The following is a 25,813-nucleotide window of genomic DNA, read 5'->3' as shown; positions in this document are numbered from 1 at the left end:
CGCTTATTTTTCAAAGTCGCGTTGTAGATGAACTCGCACACGTAGTATCCATAGTAATCATTCTCTTGTTCCTGCCACAAGCACTTTACGAGAAATAGAGGTCAATCAAACTGATAATGAAGCATTATAAATGGCATTGATGAAAGTGTAGCTATAGAATCAACGGGAGATGCGCGCAACTAGCTAGCTAGTAGTACTTACTTTCGGATATGTATATCACAGCTCCTTCTGCAGTCCCGGAACTTCTGCGGTGAACTGTTTCCAAACCCTGCAAGACAAAGAAAATTATTATTATTACTTGAGATATCAGGAAATGAACAAAACAATTGCCGATATGGTGCGATAATGATCGATTGAACTTACTTGTTGAGCATTTTAGTCATGTCCGCATAGGTTTCGGGATCTTTTCATCTCGAGTCTAAGACGGTTACTAGTCTCCGCTCAAGCTTAATCTCCAGAAGAACATAGTGGAAGTTGCGCACGCATGCATAACTCATCAATTACATTACTATAACCTCGCTCGAGTAATAAGGGAAACCGAATATGCACACGACAGTAACACTCACTCGAAGTTGTAAGGAAAGAGTATTAAATCTTTGTTTTGATTTTTGATCAACGATTGTAGCAAGTTGGCCTCAGCCTCTTCGGCGTTCTTTGTAACCAGAAATTCATCTATGATATTTGTATTAATGAACCCAATATCATACATTTCTTGTTTTCTGCACTCGACGATTTTCAATCTGCATAATATAGTGAGGATAATTAATTATAAATACATGCAATGAAAGATCTGAACTATATATAGAGACTTAATGACAGAAATAGTACTTACAGACAGTAGCAAAAGACCGTTAATTTATCGAGGGCCTTTTGATTGAAGAACTCGAAGAACTCCTCAAATGGAACAGGCAACAGGTCATTTCCAACGAGGTCGTGCTCCTCTTTAATTCTCAGATACAAAGTATTCATCCCCCCAGACTCTCTGCAGGTTTTCATGTACCAATTATGGAATCTTCGCATCATCGTTGTTAGAGATTTTTCATCTTTGACGAGAGGCTTCCCGTACTCGTATCTGTGTTCGTCCACCTCCATGAAATCAAAATGTACATCGTCAGGCAGGTAATCTCTAAGATTTCTATAACCGGGCACCGTCCCTAGAGCATTAGCGACGATGTTGCTAGACACATTGAGCGGGGGGCACGATTGATTTGCTTGTTCGCCGAGCTGGGCAATTTTTTTTGCAGCTGCTCGTTCTTTTGACCTTTGATGTCTGCCAGTACTTCCCGACCGCTCCGCTTCGAGATATGCCTTTTCAGTAGTGCGCTCATAGTTGGTTTTCGGCGGAGACTTTGGTGGTTTCCTCAGGGCATCGATAGTGCGCTTTGCTTTCACCGGATCTACCTTCTCCTCCGGAGGTGGATGTCTCTTTGCTTTCAACCCTTCAAAGAAGTCCTCATCTTCGGTCCGCACGATCTTCGCATTTTCCTCCTCAGTCCTCTCGTACGGTAACTTCTCTAGAGGCTTGATAGGTGGACCGTATCTGTATTGCCTCCCACCTCTGGCTGTACTGCTAGACGCCGGAGCAGACGGAGCGGCTACATCTATCTTCTCTCGTGCTTGCTTAAGAGGCGGAGGAGAAGGACTACGACGCGCCAGAGCAGCCGGGGCGGCGGTGGGTCTCTTCCGCCCTTGCTGGCGAGGCGGAGAAGGAGAAGGTTGTTGGCTGCTCGGGCGCGCTGGCGCAGGCGGAGAATGAGGCGGAGTGTCGCCACGCGCCGGAGAAGGAGGCTGAGTGTCCTGATCGTCACTCGCCGGAGGAGGAGGCGGTGGAGGAGGCGGAGTGCCCTGACTCGCCGGAGGAGGAGGATGAGGCAGAGGCATCCAGTTCAGAAGGTTGATGAACTCCTTCCGCCATAGGCATGGAGTCTTCAGAGCAGAACCCAGCCGAGTCTCCCCTTCACCGGTAGGGTGGTCAAGCTGGAGGTCCTCAAATTCCTCCGTTATTTCGTCCACCGTCACCTTAGCATATCCTTCTGGAATCGGACGACAGTGAAAAGTTGCGCCGGGTTCAAAAGGTCGAACAGAGCCGACAGCCGCCTTGACTTTTAAGTTCTATCATTGCGTCATAAGGTGGCAATTTTGAGACTCCGTGATAGCATCCACGGGGTAGCTAGCAGGAGCAGTCAAGACATGCTCCGGCTGAAGCAGCTCGGTGGAAGCCACGCTGCTTCTCCGCTGAGATGGCGGGGTAGCTCGGGGGAAGCTTCGGCAGTTTGTTTGCTGCAATTTGCTTCTCGTTCCTCTATCGCTTGTACCCTTGCGTGCAGCGCCTGCAGTTCAGTCTGCTACACTTTCTTCCTCCTCTCCTGGCATTTGTAACCGCCTGCGTCCGGAAACCCAACCTTCCAAAGTTGGAGCCTGGCGTGCCTCATGTCCGTCCAGGGTGCTCAGGATTCCCGAGGGCCATTGTGAGCTCGTCGTTCTCTCTGTCTAGAACGAACGTCCCTTCCTGCGCTGCATCGATATAGTGCTGAAGCCTCTTGACTGGTATTTTCATTTGCTCGTCCGTCCAAAGGCACTTCCCTGATACAGGGTCCAAGGTTCTGCCAGCCCCGAAGAACCAAGTCCGGCAACGGTCTGGCCGGTTCATTGTCTCTGGTTCGATCCCTTTATCAAGCAGATCATTCTCGGCCTTGGCCCACTTAGGTCGGGCTTTGAGGTAGACACCTAACCCCGTGCGATGGTGAAGCTTCTTCTTCGTAGCATTTTGCTTGTTTGTCGCCGACATCTTCTTACTCTTTTCCGATGTCTTGTGGACCACAAATGCGGGCCAGTGATCTCTGATCTTCTCATATTTGCCGATGAATTCTGGTGTCTCTTCTTTGTCGACAAACCTTTTCAGCTCGTTCTTCCACCTCCTGAATAGGCCTACCATCTTCTTAAGAGCATGAGACTTGATTAATTGCTCTTTAACTGGCTTCTCCGGATCCTTCTCTGGCGGTAGGGTGAAATTTGCCTCCAGCTCAGTCCAAAGATCATCTTTCTGCATATCATTGACATAAGACACCTCAGGGTCTGTGTTCTTAGGCTTATACCATTGGTGGATGCTGATCGGGATCTTGTCCCTAACAAGAACCCCGCACTGAGCAGCAAATGCATCCTTTGTCCGGATGGGTCAATCGGTTCGCCGTCGCGCGCGATTGCTGTGATCTCAAACCTTTCATCCGAGCGCAACTTTTTCTTCGGGCCTCGTCTCTTTACCGAAGTTGTGCTCGATCCGGAGGGCTAGAAAAAAGAAGAAAGACGAGAGTTAATTAATATGTGTACATATACCAAAACAATGAATGCATCAATTAGCTAGTCAGCACAGGCTTAACTAATATATATACCTGGCCGGACTCGGTTTGGTCACCGGAGCCGTCATCACGGTCTCCTTCTTGCACCGTCATTGGGTCACCGGAGCCATCATAATCATGTCTTTCCTCCTCCATTCTTCGATCACCGTAGCCTGCTTCTTCACCCTGTTCTTCCAGACCATCATCGTTGTTAAGATACGACAAGATATCACCTCCGGCTAAGATTATCTCCCCCAACACCTCTTCTGCTTCCTCGTCTCATATGTGCTCCATTGTTTCTGCAAATATTACAACATGGAAATTATTACACAAACATGACAGCAGGTGGATATATTAGTGGCAAACGTAGAACGAGCTTATTCCGGGTTTGGGGTGGCCTCGGCAACGCTTCAAGGGTAGGGGTGCGGCGGGAGGGGTAGGAGACCGATATCATTTTTTTCTAGGGTTTGGGTGTGCTCGAGAGTTTTGGTCGAGCGAGAGGGGGTGGCCTCGAGAGAGTTTGTCGGGTAGGGGCGCGGCGGGAGGGGGTAGGAGACCGACATGGTTTTTTCTAGGGTTTGGGTGTCCTCCAGAGTTTTGGTACAAGTTATCACAGTCGAGAGGGGGTAATATCGACAACGATGACATACATACATGGGAAAATAATGTTATCGGGGAGGGGGTATATCGACCCCCCCCCCACGTGTTGAAGTTATCGGGAGGGGGTTATATCGACAACGACGACATACGTACATGGGAAAATAATATTATCGGGGAGGGGGTTATATCGACCCCCCTCGTGTTGAAGTTATCGGGAGGGGTATATCGCCGATGACAGACCCGATAAAACATAAGAAAACGAAGAAGAAATAAAAAGAGGAGAAGAAGAAAGGAATAGAGGAGAAGATCGAAGAAAAAAAGAAGAAAAAAAGAGGAGAAGAAGAAAGGAATAGAGGAGAAGAAGAATATATTTTTTCTTCTTCTCCTCTATTCCTTTCTTCTTCTCCTCTTCTTTTTCTTTTTTTCCTCTTCTTATTTATTTCTCCTCTTCTTCTCCTTTCTTCCTCTTCTTATTTTCCTTTTTCCTCCCATTCTTTTTCTTCTTCTTCCTTTCCTAGCTAGATATATAAAACTTTTCTAAAAATGTAACTTTTGCATATATATATATATATATATATATATATATATATATATATATATATATATATATTTTAACTTTTTCTTCTTCCTTCTTCTTCCTTCTATTCCTTCTTCCTAAATATATATAAAACTTTTCTAAAAATGAAACTAACCTAATACTTACTAAATCAGAGAACATATATAGATAAAACTTTTCTAAAAATCTAACTTTTGTGTATATATGTATTTTTAAAACATCATTACAATTGAAAAATATATACATACATACAAAGCATATATCCATACATCAACATATATGCAAAAAAACATTACATCAACATATATGCAAAAAAACATGGCGCGGCGGCGGTGCCGGCAGGGGGCAGGGTAGGGCGCGGGGGCTCACTATGGGCGGCGTCGGCAGACGGCGAGGTCGGGGCCGGCCTGAGGCAGAGGCGGTGGCGCGCGGGGCAGGGGACGACGTCGGGGCGGCGATGGCGTCGGGGCGACGCGGGGCGGCGACGGTGTCGGGGCGCGACGCGGGGCGGTGACGGCGTCGTGGCGGCGCGGGTAGGTGACGGCGCGGGGCGCGGGCGGGGCAGGGGACGGCCTGAGGCAGAGGCGGTGGCGCGCTGGGCAGGGGACGGCGTCGGGGCGGCGATGATGTCGTCGGGGCAACGCGGGGCGGTGACGACGTTGGGGCGCGACGCGGGGCGGCGACGACATTGGGGCGGCGCGGGGTGGTGACGGCGCGGGGCGCGGGCGGCGACGGGGGCGGCGACGGCGTCGGCGGGGTGTGAATCGGGCAGCCTGGCGGCGGCATCGGCGCAGGCAACTGCAAAGATGACTGAAAAATGCTAAGTGTTTGCTTATATAGCAAAGCCATTGGTCTCGGTTCGTGGCACCAACCGGGAGCAATGCCCCCTTTAGTCCCGGTTGGTGCCACCAACCGGGACCAAAGGCCAGTTTTTGGCAGCCCAAAGGACGGGAAGCGGCGGCCTTTGGTCCCGGTTGGTGGCACCAACCGGGACTAAAGGAGGGCATTGGTACCGGTTGGTGCCATGAACCGGGACCAATGCTCCCCTTTAGTCCCGGTTGGTGCCACCAACCGGGACCAAAGGCCCCTGTGCTGCCCGCGTCGCGGCCAAAGTTTAGTCCCACCTCGCTAGCTGAGAGAGCTCGAGAGTGGTTTATAAGCGCTGTTGCGCCCATCCTCTCGAGCTCCTCTCAATTGTAGGCTTTCGGGCCTAACCGTACGCTGTGTGCCTGTAGGCCTACTGGGCCTCCTACGGGCCTGAATCCTGGCCCATGGTAGGGTTTCTAGTCGTATTCAGGCCGTGGGGGCCCAGTAGGTGGCACTTTTTTGTTTTTTTGTTTTCTTTGTTGCTTTATTTATTTTATTTTGTTTCTACTTACAACAAAATACTTATTGTTATTTATTTTATTAAAGTTTATTTTTAATTATTTTTCTTTTAGGTCACAAAAATTATAAACTTTCTGTTAGTGCCATTAGTTTTCAAATTTGAATAGTTAAATTACTGTGTTTAAAATTCAAAGTTTTTTTCCAGTTTTTTGTTTTATTTTTTGCATTATTTTTTTTTTGCTTTTTGCTTTATTTTTTAATTCTTTTTGCTTTTAGGTCAGCAAAATTATGAACTTTCTGTTAGTGCCATTACCTTTAGAAAAATTATTTTGTTTTTTTGTTTTCTTTGTTTCTTTATTTATTTTATTTTGTTTCTACTTACAACAAAATACTTATTGTTGCTATTTTTATTTATTTTATTAAAGTTTATTTTTAATTAATTTTCTTTTAGGTCACAAAAATTATAAACTTTCTGTTAGTGCCATTAGTTTTCAAATTTGAATAGTTAAAATTACTGTGTTTAAAATTCAAAGTTTTTTTCTAGTTTTTTTGTTTTCTTTTTTGCATTATTTATTTTCTTTTGTTTTTTGCTTTATTTTTTAATTCTGTTTGCTTTTAGGTCAGCAAAATTATAAACTTTCTGATAGTGCCATTAGTTTTAGAAAAATTATTTTGTTTTTTTGTTTTCTTTGTTGCTTTATTTATTTTATTTTGTTTCTACTTACAACAAAATACTTATTGTTGCTATTTTTATTTATTTATTAAATTTTATTTTTAATTATTTTTCTTTTAAGTCACAAAAATTATAAACTTTTTGTTAGTGCCATTAGTTTTCAAACTTAAATAGTTAGAATTTCAATTCTTTTAAATTTGTTTGAATCACAAGTTTGTGATTAACTTTACTAAAAAATGAGCATAGATGCGCCCATAGAGAAAATTCAACCTAAATTCATAATAAATTTCTATGAATTTCAGAGAAATTCAGTATGAATTTAGGTCAAATTCCTTGTATAAGGGCATCTATTTTCACTTTGAGAGGAGCTCAACAAGGCAGAGAGGGAGGGGCCTATAAACCGGTGTGAGCACCCTTCGGTTGGCGAGGTGGGACTAAACTCTGACCGCAATGAGGACCAACCCTTTAGTCCCGGTTTGTGGCACAAACGGGGACTAATGGTCATGGGCCAGGGGCGAGGCGCATTGGTCTCGGTTCGTGCGTGGAACCGGGACCAAAAGGTCCAGACGAACCGAGACCAATGGCCCACGTGGCTGCCCTCTTAAGTGTTCTCGGTGAGAACATAGTTGACAAGGAGCGAACCGGGATTAATGGTATTACAAGGTCCAAACCATAAGACATTAAAGAATTTCAAATGAACTCTGAAAAAGTTGGAAGTTGGCATGGTATCATAATTTCACAAACATAGCATGTGCATGTACAAAACGGACAATGGTATCATACTCGTCTGTTACATAGTTGGCATGGTATCATCATAATAGTTGCGGGAGAAAGTCTTCACTTTTTCTTCGCTTGTGTCATTTGCTTATTGCGCTGTAACCATGGATAATCTTCATCGTTTATCAGGATGCTTTGGTCAACCTTGACTTTGAAGGGAGGAATTTCATGAAACTTTTCATAATCTTCAGACATGTCTGTCTTGCCCTCCACTCCCACGATGTCCCTTTTTCCTAAAAGAACTATGTGGCGCTTTGGCTCATCATATGATGTATTCGCTTCCTTATCTTTTCTTTTTCTCGGTTTGGTAGACATGTCCTTCACATAGATAACATGTGCCACATCATTGGCTAGGACGAACGGTTCGTCAGTGTACCCAAGATTTTTCAGATCAACTGTTGTCATTCCGTACTGTGGGTCTACTTGTACCCCGCCTCCTGACAGATTGACCCATTTGCACTTAAACAAAGGGACCTTACATGTTCGTAGTCAAGTTCCCATATGTCCACTATGTAACCATAATATGTGTCCTTTCCCCTCTTGGTTGCTGCATCAAAGCGGACACCGCTGTTTTGGTTGATGCTCTTTTGATCTTGTTCATTCGTGTAAAATGTATTCCCATTTATCTTGTATCCTTTGTAAATCAATACAGTCAAAGATGGTCCCCTGGACAACAAGTACAGCTCATCACAAACAGTCTTGTCACCTCTGAGACGTGTTTCCAACCAACTGCTGAAAGTCCTGATGTGTTCACATGTAATCCAGTCGTCGCACTGCTCCGGGTGTTTGGAGCGCAGACTGTTCTTGTGTTCATCGACATACGGGGTCACCAAGGTAGAGTTCTGTAGAACTGTGTAGTGTGCTTGAGACCAAGAATATCCGTCCCTGCATATTATCGAGTCCCCTCCAAGCGTGCCTTTTCCAGTCAGTCTCCCCTCATACCGTGATTTAGGGAGACCTATCTTTTTAAGGCCAGGAATGAAGTCAACACAAAACCCAATGACATCCTCTGTTTGATGGCCCATGGAGATGCTTCCTTCTGGCCTAGCACAGTTACGGACATATTTATTTAGGACTCCCATGAACCTCTCAAAGGGGAACATATTGTGTAGAAATACGGGCCCCAGAATGACAATCTTGTCGACTAGATGAACTAGGACGCGTGTCATGATATTGAAGAAGGATGGTGGGAACACCAGCTCGAAACTGACAAGACATTGCGCCACATTACTCCTTAGCCTTGGTACGATTTCTGACCCGAATGGGTAGGGTATGGGTCGGCATATTCACCCATGGGTAAGCCCGATGGGTAACCCGATTAGTCACGGGTAGGGCATGGGTACAAGGTCCTGCCCATGGGTCGCCCAATTAGCTGACATGTGGGCCATTTATATCTAAATAGTAGTAGTAGGCTAGCCTCCCACAGTCCAGCCCACCGTTCCCGGCCCAGTCCAGTAAGTCAGCACCTAGGTTTTACGAGGCAGAGAAGCCAACCCCGACCTCCACTCACCACTCCTCGCGCAGCCACAATGCACAAACCTAGCCGCCCCACTCCTGCAGTCTCGCTCTCACCCTCTCCCAGTCCCATCGGCAAGCCGCCGCCGCCGCCCACTGTCCGACACCGTCGCAGGCTGCCGGATCCCCGCGGCCGCCATCCTCCTGGGCCATAGGATCCCCGCTGCCTCCATCCTCGTGGGGACGTAGGATCCCCCTTGCAGGCCGCCTCCATCCTTGATAGATCTACGGCCAAGCACCACCTCCGCCTGCATCCCTCGAGCAGCAGGCTCACCGCGTTGGAGCAGCAAGGCCGCCATCTCTGCATCGATCCCGTCCAACCGGAGCAGCACCGCCGCCATCCTCGTTCTTCCTCCAGGGCTTCACCGCACCGGACCAGCACCGAGGCCATCATCGCGCCGGAGCAGCACCGAGGCCATCACCACGCCCTCCTTCTGTCTCACCAAGGTTGCAATAGTAGAACAATTCCCAACCTTTTCTATTCAGTTTACATCAGTATAATAGATGAGAGATGAGTTCAACTAAGTAATTTTATGTGGTCTTGTATAGATGAGTTCACCAGTGGATAGTTTCTCGGCGCCGGGAGTGGAAAAGCTCAGCCGTGCATGGAACTCAACATGATAAGTCATCCACTCCACAAGCAACAGAGGGTACAGATGGCATCGAGGCTAAGACGACCCAAGGTATCGTTATGAATCTGAACTATTTTGTTAATGATTGTGAAGCTGAACCTGGATGTTTATTGTATATTAGGTTTGCATATGTACCAGCACCACATAATGGTGAAGTTATTTGTCAAGCTTTGCATGAATGTCTTCTTGATTGGCATCTAGAGAGGAAGTTATCCACAGTCACCCTTGACAATTGCACATCTAATGACAAGGCTATCGATATCTTGATAGATAAGTTGGATACTAAATCCCTTATGTTGGAGGGTAAGTATCTGCATATGCGTTGTTGTGCACATATCCTTAATCTGATTGTGAAAGATGGAATGAGTGTCATGGAGAAAGGTATTGCTAGAGTCCGCGATAGTGTTGCATTTTGGCAGGCCACACCTAAAAGGCACAAGAAATTTGAAAAGATGGCACACACTCTAAACATTGACTATTCTAGAAGGTTGTTTTTGGATTGCAAGACTAGGTGGAATTCAACATATAAAATGATATCCATTGCATTACTATACACTGATGTGTTCGAGAAACTAAGAACACGTGAGCTCCTATTCAATTGTTGCCCAACCGTAGAAGATTGGAAATTTGCAAAAGAACTTTGTGATAGGCTACAAGTTTTCTTTGAGATCACTGAACTATTCTCAGGGACTAAATATGTTACCACAAATCTGTTCTTCCCCAAAATATCTTCTATTCGTCTAGCAATACGAAAATGGTCTACTAGTGAGCATGTTCCTTTGCAAAAGATGTCTGAGGAAATGAAGACGAAGTTTGAGAAGTATTGGAAAGATGTCCATGGTCTTATGTCTGTGGCAACAGTCCTTGATCCAAGATATAAGCTTCATATGTTGCAAGCTTTGTTTGGCTCTCTCTATGGGTTTGAACATGCAACTACAGAAGTGGAGAAAATTAGAAAGTTAATGGGTGATTTGTTGCTAGAATATCAAGCATCTGATGGTGGTGTGGGTACCTCGGAGTCACAGGTAGGTAGGAGTGTTTCTACCCAAGGTGGTGCTGTAGTAGATGATATGGAGAATATATTTAAACAATATATGTCCTCGAAGCCTGTTACGAGTGCTTCTCGTGTGCGGACAGAACTGGACTTATATTTGGAAGAGGAAATTATCCATAGGCCAGAGGGTCTCGACATCATCAATTGGTGGCAGTATGCAGGTATCAAGTATCCTACATTGCGAAGAATGGCTCATGATATACTAGCCATTCCTGTAACAACTGTGGCGTCAGAATCTGCCTTCAGTACTACTGGGAGAATACTAAGTGCACATAGATGTTCACTTGCACCAAACATGACCGAAGCTCTTACGTGTATGCAAGCTTGATCCCGTGCAGACATGTTAGGTGATAATCTATTTCAATCATGACTCTTCTTTCCATACACAATATTATTTCCTTGCTATATGTTAATATCTAAATCTATGCATCAGGGGATTGCAATTCTACTCTCTTTGCAGACTTTGAAACTGTTCTTAAGGATGACACAGAAATGATGGTAACAGATTCTTCTTTTAGCAACTTAGCATGCCTTTTAATCTTAGATTTTAATGCAAATCTTGTTCTTTACTTTGAATGCTTCTATTTTCTTATGTTTCAGGAGGTTGATGATCAATCCATCCTAACTGAAGCTTGAAACATGATTGTATGATGTTGCTGCTGCTGCTTGGTTGCGACGAGAAGGCCGACGAACCGGCGTGCTACACTACTACCTGCTGTTATTTACATTTATCCATGGGCTGCTACACTACTACTTCCTAGTGCTAGCTTGTTGGCACACAACTACTCAACCTGAACCTTGTATTTGTGTTGCTACTGAACCTTGTATTTCTGCTGCTATTTGTGCACCTGAACCTTGTATCTCTGCTCCTGAACCTTGTATTTGTGCTTCTGAAGACCTGCACCATGTATTTGTGATGCTATTTGTGCTCCTGAACCTTGTATTTGCCTTCCTGGTATTGTGTTTTCTAGCTGTTCTACTATATATTCACATCGATGGTTAGTAACTGAAGCTATTTGTGCATTTTGCCACTGTGTGAACCAATATTTGTTGTATGAATTTTGCCACTACTCTGTTGTACACTTTACAAGAACACTATACAGCAGCCCGATGGGTAACCCATCGGGTTCGGGCATGGGTCTGATCCTTCGCCCATGGGCAGGGTCGTGGGCGACTGGGTAGACCCATTTAGTAATCGGGCATGGGTTTGGTAGACCTCGACCCGGGCAAACCCGACCCGACTGCCAGGTTGAACGACAGTGAAGACGGCGACGGGGCGTGACGGGCCGCTAATATAAACCTAGACAAATCTCGGGAAAAATAGAGTTCGGAGGTCGTGTTTCGAGAGGAGAAAGGTTAACTAGTATGGCTCGGGCATTTCATCGAACACCTCATGTGCATAGGAGGTGAGCTAGACCCGGGACTAATGGGCTGACCCGGCCTGAACCAAAGCCCTCTTTTCTACTAGTGCCTTTTACACCTCTCTCCTTCACATTCAAAGAAATAAGATATAGTGTACACATGACAGAGGTATTCCTTTTTAACGGAAATATTAAAATTACAAAATTTCCTACATATTCATGCTCACTGTGCAAATTAACCTATGTGTATACCATCGTATATAATGGCTTATCCGATAAAAATGCAGGAAGTCAAAGCACAAGGTGTGAAAGAGGACAGATTGGAACTGTTGAAGGGTATCAGTGATTCATTTAGGCCAGGTGTGCTTACAGCTCTCATGGGTGTCAGTGGTGCCGGTAAGACCACACTGATGGATGTGCTGGCTGGGAGGAAGACCAGTGGATATGTAGAGGGCAACATTACAATATCTGGCTACCCAAAGAAGCAAGAAACTTTTGCTCGTGTGTCAGGATACTGCGAGCAGAATGATATCCATTCACCAAATGTGACCGTCTACGAGTCCCTTGCATTCTCTGCATGGCTACGATTACCGGCTGATGTTGATTCCTCAACAAGAAAGGTTCGCAAAGAACGAAGACTCTACTATAATCACATAATAAGCATATATCATAGAAGAACATGATGAGATTATTTAGTCAGTCTTTTCTCCTTTTTATACAGTTTATTTTTTAATTGTGTGCTGTACTAACTAATTCATCGCACCAAACCTGGTACACAGATGTTCATCGATGAGGTCATGGAGCTTGTGGAGCTTTCCCCCTTGAAAGATTCATTGGTTGGACTACCTGGTGTGACTGGATTATCAACTGAGCAAAGGAAAAGACTAACAATTGCAGTGGAGCTGGTAGCTAACCCTTCTATCATTTTCATGGATGAACCGACATCTGGACTTGATGCAAGAGCTGCAGCCATTGTCATGAGGACAATAAGGAATATAGTGGATACAGGAAGGACAGTAGTTTGCACAATTCACCAACCAAGCATTGACATATTTGAATCTTTTGATGAGGTACTAAAACCTTTTATTATGGTACATGTATTTTGAGAAGAAAATGAACAACAACACATTGGCAGTTAACTGTCCGCGGACACTTTTAACAACTAATGGTCATACGTGTCTATGCAGCTCTTCCTGATGAAACTAGGAGGTGAAGAAATTTATGTAGGTCCACTGGGACGCCATTCATGTGAATTGATCAGATATTTTGAGGTGAGTTAAGAGAGAGAGAAAAAAGTATTGTATGTTTCCATATGCAGTTTTGCATTGAATAAGCTTGTCATTTAACTGCTTCACTTTGATTCTACCAAGGCTATTGAAGGTGTGAGCAAGATAAAAGACAGCTATAATCCTTCAACATGGATGCTGCAAGTGACTAGTGCAGTACAAGAACAGATAACTGGGATCAACTTCAGCCAAGTATACAAGAATTCTGAACTATATGGGTAGGTTTCTGGTGGCATTATTGTCCATAGTTTAAATCTAATCAAATACTCAAAAATTGTGGACATTTCTAGTTTCAATTCTAGACCTTATCTTGATATTTTTCAATTTTGGTTGTGTTTCAGGATGAACAAAAATTTAATAAAGGAGCTAAGCACACCCCCTGAAGGTTCAAATGACCTATCCTTTCCAACGCAGTACTCGCAGACCTTCCTCACACAATGTTCCGCTTGCCTGTGGAAGCAAAGTCAGTCATATTGGAGAAATCCCCCATACACTGCTGTCAAGTACTTCTACACTGTAGTAATGGCACTGCTGTTTGGAACAATGTTTTGGGGCATTGGCAAGAAAAGGTAATAATATATATATACAAAAGAATAAATGGGACTCCAGTCCCCACGTATCGAAATTAACCGGAGATATTTCACTCTTGCAGGCAGAGTCAACAGGACTTGTTCAATGCCATGGGTTCCATGTACGCCTCAGTTTTGTACATGGGGGTACAGAATTCCGCGACAATTCAGCCAGTTGTGGCTGTTGAGCGCACTGTCTTTTATAGGGAAAGAGCGGCTCACATGTACTCGCCTTTGCCATATGCATTGGGGCAGGTACAGTTACTTGGCACAAATTTTTTTATCCGGTCACTTTATTTACATGGTTATAAAACTAGACTCCGTCACTCTATTTATATGCCAACAAAACAAGACTAGAAATCAGATGCAAGAATATAATGAACATATGAGGCGTTGCTAACATGTTTAAGATCATATAGACTGAATTCATACAGAAAAGACGGTTAAACCAAGTTTCTCATCAAGTGAAAAGAAACAAAAGAACATGTATTTCCATTTACATGTTTAAGATCATATAGACTGACATGTATTTCCATTTGTAGGTTGCAATTGAGGTTCCATACATCTTTGTTCAGTCCTTGATATATGGCGTGATAGTGTATGCCATGATTGGGTTCGAATGGACAGCTGTGAAGCTGTTCTGGTACCTGTTCTTCATGTTCTTCACCCTATCATACTACACATTTTACGGGATGATGACGGTGGGCCTGACTCCAAACTACAACATTGCTTCCGTTGTTTCCTCGGCATTCTACACCATGTGGAACCTTTTCTCTGGATTTATAATACCAAGAACAGTAAGTACACTAGTATACTAGTACTCCCTCCGTCCCAAAATAAGTGTCTTGAGCTTAGTACAAATTTGTACTAGAGCTAGTACAAAGTTGAGACACTTATTTTGGGATGGAGGGAGTATCTGTTATTAACAGTGAACCGACTTTGCTCCTTGTTTTCCCTAACATACATTCTAAGAGCTGTTTTACGGTGATTGGGTTAGTACTCGGAGTACTTAGCAGTACTTACATGTCTGATCACGTCTGATTTTTATTAGCCGTCAGATCTTGCGGGGAATTTAAATTGATTAAATTTAATATGTTAATTGCGATAAGGGCATAATGGTCTAGGGGGAAATATCTTTTCTTGAACCGATCACCTGAGGACCAGATCCATGTCTACTCGATCCAGTTCAGAATCCTCCTCCGATCTATTCGTCGCTGCTCGCCGCTCCTGACCTTCTCCGTCCTCGACCTGCCCGGCGAGAGGAATAAATTCATCGTCCTCGTCCTCCACCCAACCAACCCCAGCCCCCCACGCCGTCACCGAAGAAGAAGAAGGCCGGATCTGCGCCGGCTGAATCGGCGGCGACCGCGGCGGGCGATCCCATCTCTTCGCGCGTACCATCCTTAAGGTATGAATTCGGCTTGGCGTTCTGCTCTTTCTCTTGGCCGTTGCGCCCCTCCACCGTGCATGCAGTACAACCTCAACCCCACAAGATCCTGGTACTGACTAGAACAACGAATGGAAAGCTTCATCGTGGCATAGTTTCTCTTGAGCTAATCGCATCATGTTTGTTTAAGTAAGATGTTGACGTTTGAGATGAGATATACTAAAGGAAGATGAGATAGTGGTTCCAGAGTTCACTTAATTTAGTTTATTAAAGTCATCATCACTTTAGGTTTGCATAGCGCATGAAATATAGTTTAAAGGAAGATGAGATACTACTTGTTGGACGTTGATGATTGGTTTCCCTCACATGTCAAACCAGCAAAGTCTTTTCCATGCACTTGTCTTTGCCTATGAGCTATTTTACACCTGCAACATTGATAAACAGAAAGATGTTGATGATTGGTTTCCCTCACATGTCATATGCAGGAAGACATGGTGTATGCAAGTGATGAGAGTATGTTCGAGTATGTAAATGTTGTCAGCAAGATGTTTGATAGTGAGGCTAAAGGCTATGAATTCTACAACAAATATGCTCTTGAAAAAGGTTTTAGTGTGAGGAAAAGCTACGTTGAGTGGGATGGATCCAACAAATACATAATTTTAAGGAAAATTGTGTGTAGTCGTCAAGGGTTTCGCGAAGATAAGCACATGAAAAGAAAGATGGAAGATAGAAAGAGGAGGCCACGAAGTTTAACTCGTGTTGGGTGTAATGCTAAATTGGTCATTACGAGACAGGAGGAAACCGGTCGGTGGTTTGTCAAGGATTTCATCGATGAGCACAACCATCCTCTAGCCCCACGGGATCTTTCTTGTCTGCTGCGTTCGCACAGACGAATTAGCGATGAGCAGAAAGCAGACATTGCGGACATGGAAAAATGTGAGATCCGTAAATACCGTATTATGGATATTTTGTGCTTTCAATACGGTGGATTTGATAAGGTTGGATGCATAAAGAGGGACGTTTACAATTTCTGCCATGCTAATAAGCAGGAGACAATCACTGCCGGTGATGCTAAAACGGTGATCATGCACATGATGGCGAGGCGAGAGCGAGATGTGGATTTTTTCTTCAAGTACTTGGTAGACGAGCATGGCCATCTGAAGGGACTGTTCTGGGCTGATAGTCAATCGCGACTTGACTACGAGGCTTTCGGAGACGTCATTGTTTTTGATAGCACATACAGAACCAACAAATACAATCTGCAATTCGTGCCTTTTGTCGGGTTGAATCACCACCGCAGCATTGTTATATTTGGCTGTGGTATAATTTCTCATGAAACAAGCCAGGCATACGAGTGGATGTTGCGGACCTTTTCTGATTGCATGGCACAGAAGCATCCGATATCTGTGATCACAGATGGGGACCTTGCAATGCAGAGAGCAATAAGGGTGGTCTGGCCAGACTCAAACCATAGACTATGTATATGGCACATTCAGCAGAACATTGTACGCCATCTGCATGATGACGACGTAAAGGAGGAATTCAGATCTTTCATTTATGATACTTCTCCCATTAAAGAGCATGAGATAAAATGGATACAATTCTTACAACGGAATAAAGTAACCAGTGAGGAGTCTTGGCTGCATCAGATGTATCAGATGAGAAAGTTGTGGTGTGCTCCATATCTTGAGGGGCGTTGTTTCCTAGGATTGAGCAGCAATCAAAGGAGTGAGAGCTTGAACTCTGTGCTACATACACATCTTGAGGGTAAGATGTCGTTGTTTGAAATGCTAGAGCACTATGAGCGTTGCCTTGCGTCGCGACGGATTAACGAAGCTCTCCATGACGTCGAAGCCTTGCAATTTGTTCCATTTACAGAGGAAAATGCTTCGCCGCTTAAGAAACACGCCGCAACAGTTTTCACACCTAGGGTCTTTAAGATGGTCTTATGGAGCATAGATGCTGTCAGCAAATGTCAGATTAGAGAGATACTAGATGGATCAGAAGATTCCACTTATGTTGTGTCCAAGCAGGAAAGAATGGATAAAAAGTTTGGAGTGCGCATTGAAGAGCAAGGAGGTCTTTTGCACAGGGTGAGTTGTTCTTGCCGTAAGATGGAATGCGCAGGCACACCATGTTCCCACATTTTTTACATATTGGGGATTTTAAAACAAACAATTCTGCCCGGTTGTTGCGTTCCCACTAGGTGGACTATGAATGCAAAATGTGCATACGCACCTACCAGAAAAAACCAGATGTATGACTATTCGCTAAGCCTGCAGAGGTACCGCGAGTTGCTGAATTTTAGTCACACCGCGAGTTTCCAGGCATGCCACTCTGATGAGGACTATCACCGTCTAAAGATGCTTTTGCAAGCACAACATCATGGCAAGCAATCAAGTTTTGAACTAGCTGACAGCAAGGAGTCAACTAATGCTCAGCATAACATCATTAGGTTTGGCCCGTTGATGCCGCACTCCCAGAAAGTTGATAAGGTTCTGGATCCCGTGCATGTGCCAGGACGAGGTGCACCGAAGAAAAGGCTGCAGGCAAAGACAAAGAAGTCAATATCACAGAATATCTGTGGCTATTGCAAGAAACCAGGTCACAATCGACGTAAATGCGCTAAATTGCTAGAGGTACGAAATATGTTCATATTTTTTTTGCATGTGTTTTACTCATAATTGATGTCCATGTGATTTATTCTATTCTTCTGTGTAGGATCTCGAGGCTGAACTGTGATATCTACATACAGCATGAACCGACGATGAGCCAGAGAAAGTCGTGTGCCATTCAGCTTTGTGTGACGTGGTCTTTACATTCTATTTCATCGTGACAGTAATTTAGTGAAGTGCAGTTGTACTGCCATGTTACTGTATTAGTTCGACATCTTTCGTTTCCACTTTCTGTGTGTATCATGTGATGTCCAACTTTAAGAATGATGATGTATTTCGACAAATTGGGCACTATGATTCTTCACCCTTACTATAGTTGTCATGCATATTCATAATCATCATGCATATTCTTCATTTACAGAGCAATAATGACTGACGTATTTTTTAAATAAGCGGGGCCCACTCGGGTGTGCTTGGAAATCTTTGAAAAACCTCCATGCACGTTCATCTTCGCTGCATGCAAATCGGGCGGCAGCCGCTGTGCCAGTAGCTGTCAAGGCCTTGATGAATCACTATTCACATGCAGGTCCCCGACTCTTGCATGCAGGTCCCCTTGAGGCATAGACCGATGTTTTTAGCAGTCAGTCTAGAGGGCATTATAAATTCAAAAAAATACAAAAACTTGGAAACATAGTTTTGTTTGTGGAAGAGATCATGTGTGCCAAAACTAAGGTGATTTGGAGGTGGTCGAAAAAATGCCCGCATTCCCGGAGGGACCATTTGGTCCTTAAGCCATTTTTTTTTGAAAAAACGTGAATTTTTCCACCACCTCCAAATCACCCAAATTTTCTTGTACATGGTCACCCACATGTGCAAAACATGTGTATGCAAGAAAATTTTGAAAAAAATTATTTTACAATGCCCCCTTGAGGCATAGACCGATGTTTTCAGCAGTCAGTCTAGAGGGCATTATAAATTCAATTTTTTTAAAAAAAATACAAAAACTTGGAAACCTAGTTTTGTTTGTGGAAGAGATCATGTGTGCCAAAACTGAGGTGATTTGGAGGTGGTTGGAAAAATGCACATTTCTGATATTTTCACAGGTTACAAAATATATTATTGGACAGAATATAGACAGCACCACACAGCAACAGCACATTCATCCAATACAGTAGAAGATAGCTCTCCGAATACAATTCATCATATTAGTCTCTGAATTCAAAAGACCAAACAAAGATAGAACATTACAAGTCTCGAGACCGCGAGTAGCGAGTTTGTCTTCATATTACAAGTCGATATCGATCATCTAAACTACCATCACATAGAAGAGAGTTGCGGTCATCACGATGAGCATCATCGCGATGAAACTGGTCTTCATCCGGTTCCTCCAACGTTCCCTCCTCTCTCCCGCTAGATAGCGGGCGTATCTAGATTCCGCCTCTGCCCTAGTGGTGTACCCTTTGTAACTGTTACCGCTGAAATGGTGAACCTGTCTCCGACACTCCTCCCAGTCGTCGTAGACTCCGGGAACCTTACCCTTGTACACGACATACGACGGCATCTCTATGCACAAGCCAAACAACAGACAATACATAAGCAATAAATAAGTATGCAACAAAAGGATCGGAAGAGAAAAGCAAGACATTAATAGCACAATTCATGGTCCTAGTAATAAATAGCATCGATTACATCTAAGTTTAAGGAATGTCCAAGCCAAAGAGACATACAATTCATTAAAGTTTAATTACAACATGAGCCAATCAATGTTTCAGAACTACACATAGCATCACTACTTTCGACTCGACTCATGGGACCGGAGCGTGGATGAAGCCGCCGTCTGTCCTGATGGTCATGAAATCGCGGGCGTTGTCAGCCTGCATTTGTAGCGTTGTGTCTATCTCACTGCACAGAACACGGAATGTTAGAAGAAATAAAGAACGATCGATGGATGCATTTTTTGCTGTTTTGGCTGATGTTGTTTTGGTGTTGTTTTCGTGCCATTTAGGATGGTTGCAGTGACTTTTTGGTGCCATTTTTGATCTCTTAATATGGTTGCAGTGAGAGCAAAATATGGCTGTTATTTTTTTTGTTTCAGAAACAGGACAAACCAAAGGGCCCACGTCTCCCCTCCAGATTTTTCGAGGGCCAAAGGGCAGGACGTTTGAGTTTTCGAGGAAACTCCCCACGCCTCCCTTCCACTGGCAACTCCCCACGACTCCCCTCCACTGGCAACTCCCCACGACGCAGGGAACTCCCCTCCTATTCCATTGCCGCTCAATCTGCCTCCCTCCTCATTCTCTTGCCGCTCCATCTTCCTCCCTCTGCCTCCACCATCAAGCAACTCCCCTCTGCGTCCACCATCGCTTGCCAGGAGGGCAGTGGCGGAGGAATCGTGGAGCAACTCCCCTCCGTCTGCCAAGAGAATGGCGGAGGCATCATGGAGCAACTCCCCTCCGTCTGCCAAGCATCACCAAGGTGAGGCATCTGGCAAGGAGCCGCTGGTGGTCGACGACGACGTTCCGGTCCCCGGGCAGAAGCAGGACTACACCGTGCCGCTCATGGTTGATATCCACCTGAAGAAGGAGAAGCTGGATGTCGTATGCACCAGCAATCCAGACGAAGCCGACAAGAGGATCCGCGAGATCAGGAGGAGGCTCGGCGGCATGTTTTCTCGGTCGATCTCCGTTGATGTCGAGTATACGAGGGAAGATGAACCTCCGCAAAAGGTTGCAGTTCTACAGTTATGCGTGGAGGATCTCGTCCTGGTATACCACATCACCGCGGCAACCAAATGGTAAAAACATCCAGTTCTAAAGTTTCTGAAGTTCTAACGTTTCTGTCTAATTAGTAGTTTATGAAGTTTCTGAAGTAGACGCAATACTTCTGTAGTTCTGAAGTAGATGCAATACTAGTTCTGAAGTTCTGAAGTTTCTGTCTAATTAGTAGTTTCTGTAGTTTCTGAAGTAGATGCAATAGTTCTGAAGTTCTGAAGTAGATGCAATACTAGTTCTGAAGTTCTGAAGTTTCTGTCTAATTAGTAGTTTCTGAAGTTTCTCAAGTAGATGCAATAGTTCTGAAGTTTCTGAATTTTCTCAAGTAGATGCAATAGTTCTGAAGTTCTGAAGTAGATGCAATACTAGTTCTGAAGTTCTGGAGTAGATGCAATACTAGTTCTGAATTTTATGTCTAATTAGTAGTTTCTGAAGTTTTTGAAGTGGATGAATTTGATGCACCAGATTAATTTGATGCAGGCCCAAGGAACTCCGCCCGCTCCTGCAGGAGAAGAAGCTGTACACCTTTGTTGGCTTCTCCATTGGAGGTGACAAGGAGAAGCTGAAATTGTCTGGTTTGGAGATCAACCCCGACAAGTACGTCGACATGCAGCGCAAATGGAGAGTTCCAAAAAATGGAAAGAAGTGGCAGGCTTTGGCTGAGTTTGCAGCTAGCCTCATCCACCCATCGTACAAGGAAATGAAGAAGAAGATCAACCAGGAATTCGACCACAAACTATGGGGGGACAGCCCACTGCCAAACAACCTTATCGAGTACGCAGAGAAAGATGCGTACGTCACCTACGAGGCATGGAAGAAAATCGAAATCGTCAAAGAAGGTTTGGAGTACTGGCAAGAGGCGGAGGATCATTGGGATGACCCCTACTACTGGGGATATTGAGTTGTTTGTGGTATTATGTGTCTCAGTTTGCAGTTATGTGGTTGAACAAGTTTGCTTTTGTAATGCTGAACAAGTTAGCTTTTGTTATGTTGAACAAGTTTGCTTTTGTAATGATGAACAAGTTTGCTTTTGTTATGTAGTTATGTGATTGTTATCATGCTGGTGCAGAACACTTATGGTTGTGATGTGATGCAAAATCCTTCAACTTTTGGTGATCATTTAGTTCAAGATTTGGTCAGATCATACAGAATGTTGTCTAGAAGTTTTTGTGATCATTTAGTAGTTTTTTTATACAGAAGCCTTTCACTATAACTGAAAAAGCTGAAGTTCTCAGCATGAAGAATCACACAACACAGCACCTACATTATGATGATACACTATCAACTGCAGACCTGAATGCATCCAATTCGTCCTTTCCCAAGCAGTGATGATAACTGAAAGTATAACAACTAAAAACGCAGCTCTACTGTATGTGTCCAATAGTGCCATCATAACAGAACTTTGAAAAGTCCTATATTATACAGTAGCAAGCATCACAAGTTTCAGATGGTTTTCTAGCAAGAATTTTCCAGAAAAGTGGATTGGTGGCACAAAATTGCTACACTCAGTCGATCTACCTAGCATTATCAGCATGGATACCATTGAGACGTCAACAGAAACTGGGGTACCTGCGCTGTCCTGCGGTGGTTGAGGAGATGGATCCGGCCGATCCCGTTGGGGGGGCGCGGGGGCGGCGGGGGTGGAGTCGCTGACGGCGTGCAGGGGCGGCGGACAGAGGGGGACGAGTGGGGGATCTGGCGATGGAGGGAGGGAGGCCACAGCGCGAGGGGAATATGTGGAGTGGGGGGAGGGTTCTAATGGCCTACTTCGGATGGGCCTAATTCGGATGGGCCTAATTCGGATGGGCCATCTCGTTGTCTGCGCCTGAGGCATGCATGCATGGGAATGGTGGTGACGCGGGTTTGCATGCGCGGGTGGCGGACGTGAACTTTATTTATCCGAAATATGTTATGATTTCTACCCGAAAACAAGCTCGCGTGCGACGCTCTCCCATGCGACGCACGCCTCTCGCGTGATACGCGATTCCGATGCGACTGCGTGCCAAGTTTAATAGATGGAAACTTCTTTAGACACAATGCCATCTCAAAAACAACTCAGAAACAACTGTATGATTGATCATAAAACACATGCATTGTTGTTCAAAGAACTGTATCATGAATAAATTGTACCATAATTGCGAACATAGTGTGAAACAGAAAACAAAAGGTTTGTTTGCAACTAAATAATCCTGGTTTGAAGCTTAATATGGTTGAAAAACAATTGAGCCTACTCCATATTGTCTTCTGCACTGCCAAAATCCAGTGACCTCTTGTGTTGCGTCGTTGGAGATTGCGTCGGGCTTGGCGACGACCCATGTGCTTCAATCTTTTTCTCTTTAACATCAATGTAACCATACAACTTAAGTTGTTCTTGGTCTTTCTCTTCCAACTCTCTAGCAAGACCCTCCATTTCTTGGATTCTCACTTCCTGTAGAAAACCATAGGAATTGTATTAGGAAGAACTCAAAAAAGACGTAGCCATAAACTAGATGCATGCAACATGTAAAATTTGAACCTCAGAATCAATGTCACCCTCGGGAAAACAACCCGTAGTTATATTGTACACAATGTACATGTGACATGTCTTGCGGCCATTCAGATCAGAAAGCATTTTTTGTACATCATCTGGTCCTGCAATCAAGAACATTCCTTCTGGCAGCTTGCACGCAGACCCGGGTAAGAAGTAGTACAGTTCTGCTCCCAGTTTGCAACAAAAACTATCTCTCATTTCACTCATAATGAGATCGTAGGTCACTTTGGCGGGTTCAAAAATTCTGACTTCTGCCGGGCGTTCATCAAAGTATGCTCTCGGGACATGTGACATCTCATCATCCCTACTAACAAAAAATTCCATGACCAGCACCTAGTATCTCACATCAGAGTTAATACAATCAATGAGTAAAGGGCCAAACATAACTTTTATGTGCATAGAAACATTGCGGCGTTGTTACCTGCTTTTGTGGAATGTATCCTTCATGTGGAGTGACTGGGGATTGTGCCATCTCAAACCTTCTCACCTTATTATGTTGAATGTATCCTTCATGTGGTGTGACTGGGGACTCTGCCATCACAGGTTTCTTATCCTGCGTATGAAACGTCGATAGTGGGTTTACACACAAGTTTTGAAAGGTCATACCATATCTTGGGTACGCATCGTTGCGAGGTACTTACAAGGGGAGAATTGACGATATGTTGTTGGGGTGGACTGATGTGGCATTGAACGGGTGACTCTATCGCAATGTCTCGAGTGAATGGCGACTGTGCCGTCTCATGATGCTTAGCCTACATACAATCGCCGACATAAGGTTGCCACAAATTGAAGATGTTTGTATCATAGAATACGTAGGTCCTTAATATATAGAATCGGTGCGAGATACTTACAGGGGGAGAATAATTGAAGACATGTTGTCGGGGTGGCCGTGAGATCGTACGGTCTTCTAACATATGTCCTTCCAAGCGGACCTTCTCCAGCATGGCCTTATAATCCATGTCCGACCGCTCCTGTAGCAGCTTACTATCCATATCCGCACGTTCCTGCAACACATAGGCATCCATCTTGACTCGCTCTGTCTGTATAATACTGTCCACAAGCTTCCGGTCCTTCTGCAACGTTTGATGCATTTCCTTGTAGCCTAAGAAAAAAAAATTCCATGTACTCACAGTCCCTCTTATACTTTTCTTCAATCTCAAGACGCATCTTCGCCATCTTAAGGGAAAACTCCTGACGCTCCTCCTTTATCATCCTGTCCACGTATGGACGTTCTTTTTTCAGTTTCTTATCTACCTCAGCGCGATCCTTTTGCACCTTCAAGTCGATCTCCCGACGCGCTTCATGCAAAGACTTGTCGTACTCCGCACGGTTGTTATACGCCTCTGAGACCATGGTCCCTACAGCAACACATATACCCATAGTATGAAAACTGTATCCACACCCTCATCCACCTAATTCGAAACAATACGACCGTGAAAAAATATTCATAATCAGTTCATACGATCAACTAGTACAAACTATCAATCAAAAAGCTCTTGCATGACATCCTGTACTCGAATCACACCAGAACTACTCAACTATGGCAAAAGCGGATTTTCTAATCTCTTCGGAAATTACTTGTTGGTCGAATCAATGGAAAAAATAATCAGCACTGCAATCGAAGATGAGAGAAGCCGTGGAAGAGATCTTTTTAATCCGGCGTCGGCGTGGTCGCTTGAGAAGCGATGGCGCGATCCCGGCGATGGCTATGTGAGGAGAAACAAGGTAGATGGGGGTGGTTAGGATAGGGTAGATATGCGATAGAATGGGAAGGTATATATCCGTGATTGTAGGGTTAATTAGTTATTTTGAAGTAACGCGCTTCGATGCAAGTTTTTTTTTCACGAGCGCGATCTTTTCGGGGCTTCCAAAACATGTGCACTGACCGCGGGTCGAACCACATATCACACAACCCCGAGCCATCGCCGTGCCCATGCCAACCCGCCGCCCACCATTCTAACTTATTGTTCTTTAAAAAAGGAAGAGCAATAAATTCAGTCCAAGAATTTCCAGATATAATTGTCAACCCATTTTCGTTGGTAATTACGAGATATGTTTGGCGCAATTAGTGGCTAACTGTTTTTTTTTTGAGGAATAGTAGCAACTTGGTTTGATACATGCCAAACGTTACGTTCAGATTAGTTGCATTATTTCTTTCATTTTTACCAAAAAAATCTATACAAAGTGTTAATTGGACAATGTGAACAATGTGGCACGAAGGTTGTCGGCCCAGCCAGTGGATGGAACGGATGGTACATGTACACGCAAGTACGATCTCTGACACGCGCATTTCATCTGGTTCAGTGGATGCATGCATGCTCTATGTGGCACGAAGTTTGTCGGCCGAGCCAGTCGACGGACCAGATCGATGCTACAGGAGGGACTCCATGGTAGACCAACGCTCCATCAATGTCCGGTGTGTGTGCTACGTCCACCGTAAGACAAACATAGTTCCGTCAACCCTAAAACCCTTAAACCCTAAACCCTGATAACCCTAAACCCCCCCTCCCACTAAACCGTAAAAACATTCAAATTTTTGCCCCACATGGAAACCATTATGCATGCATTCTCTATGTGGTCATGGGATGCCATGAAAGATTTTTGGGATTATACACGCAAGTACGATCTCTGACACGCGCATTTCCGGCATAGCATGTCAACACCCCGAAAGCACTAGCTGGGTTCCTCACCTGTATGAAACCAACCAAACATCGATCCGGTCCAGTGGATGGATGCATGCTCTATGTGGCACGAAGTTTGTCGGCCGAGCCAGTCAACGGACCGGATCGATGGTACCGGAGGGAATCCATTATAGACCAACGCTCC

General features: G+C 44.4%; 1 pseudogene; it reads left to right on the top strand.

The window, feature by feature from the left end:
- The window catches only part of LOC123067897 (ABC transporter G family member 53-like), a 55,621-nt pseudogene that overhangs the window by 16,843 nt on the left and 12,965 nt on the right, over positions 1 to 25,813 (top strand).

This window comes from Triticum aestivum, chromosome 3B (assembly GCF_018294505.1).
Source record: "Triticum aestivum cultivar Chinese Spring chromosome 3B, IWGSC CS RefSeq v2.1, whole genome shotgun sequence".
Lineage (NCBI taxonomy): Eukaryota > Viridiplantae > Streptophyta > Magnoliopsida > Poales > Poaceae > Triticum > Triticum aestivum.
Note: the sequence above shows the minus strand (reverse complement) of the source record. Positions and strands in the feature narration are given on the sequence as shown.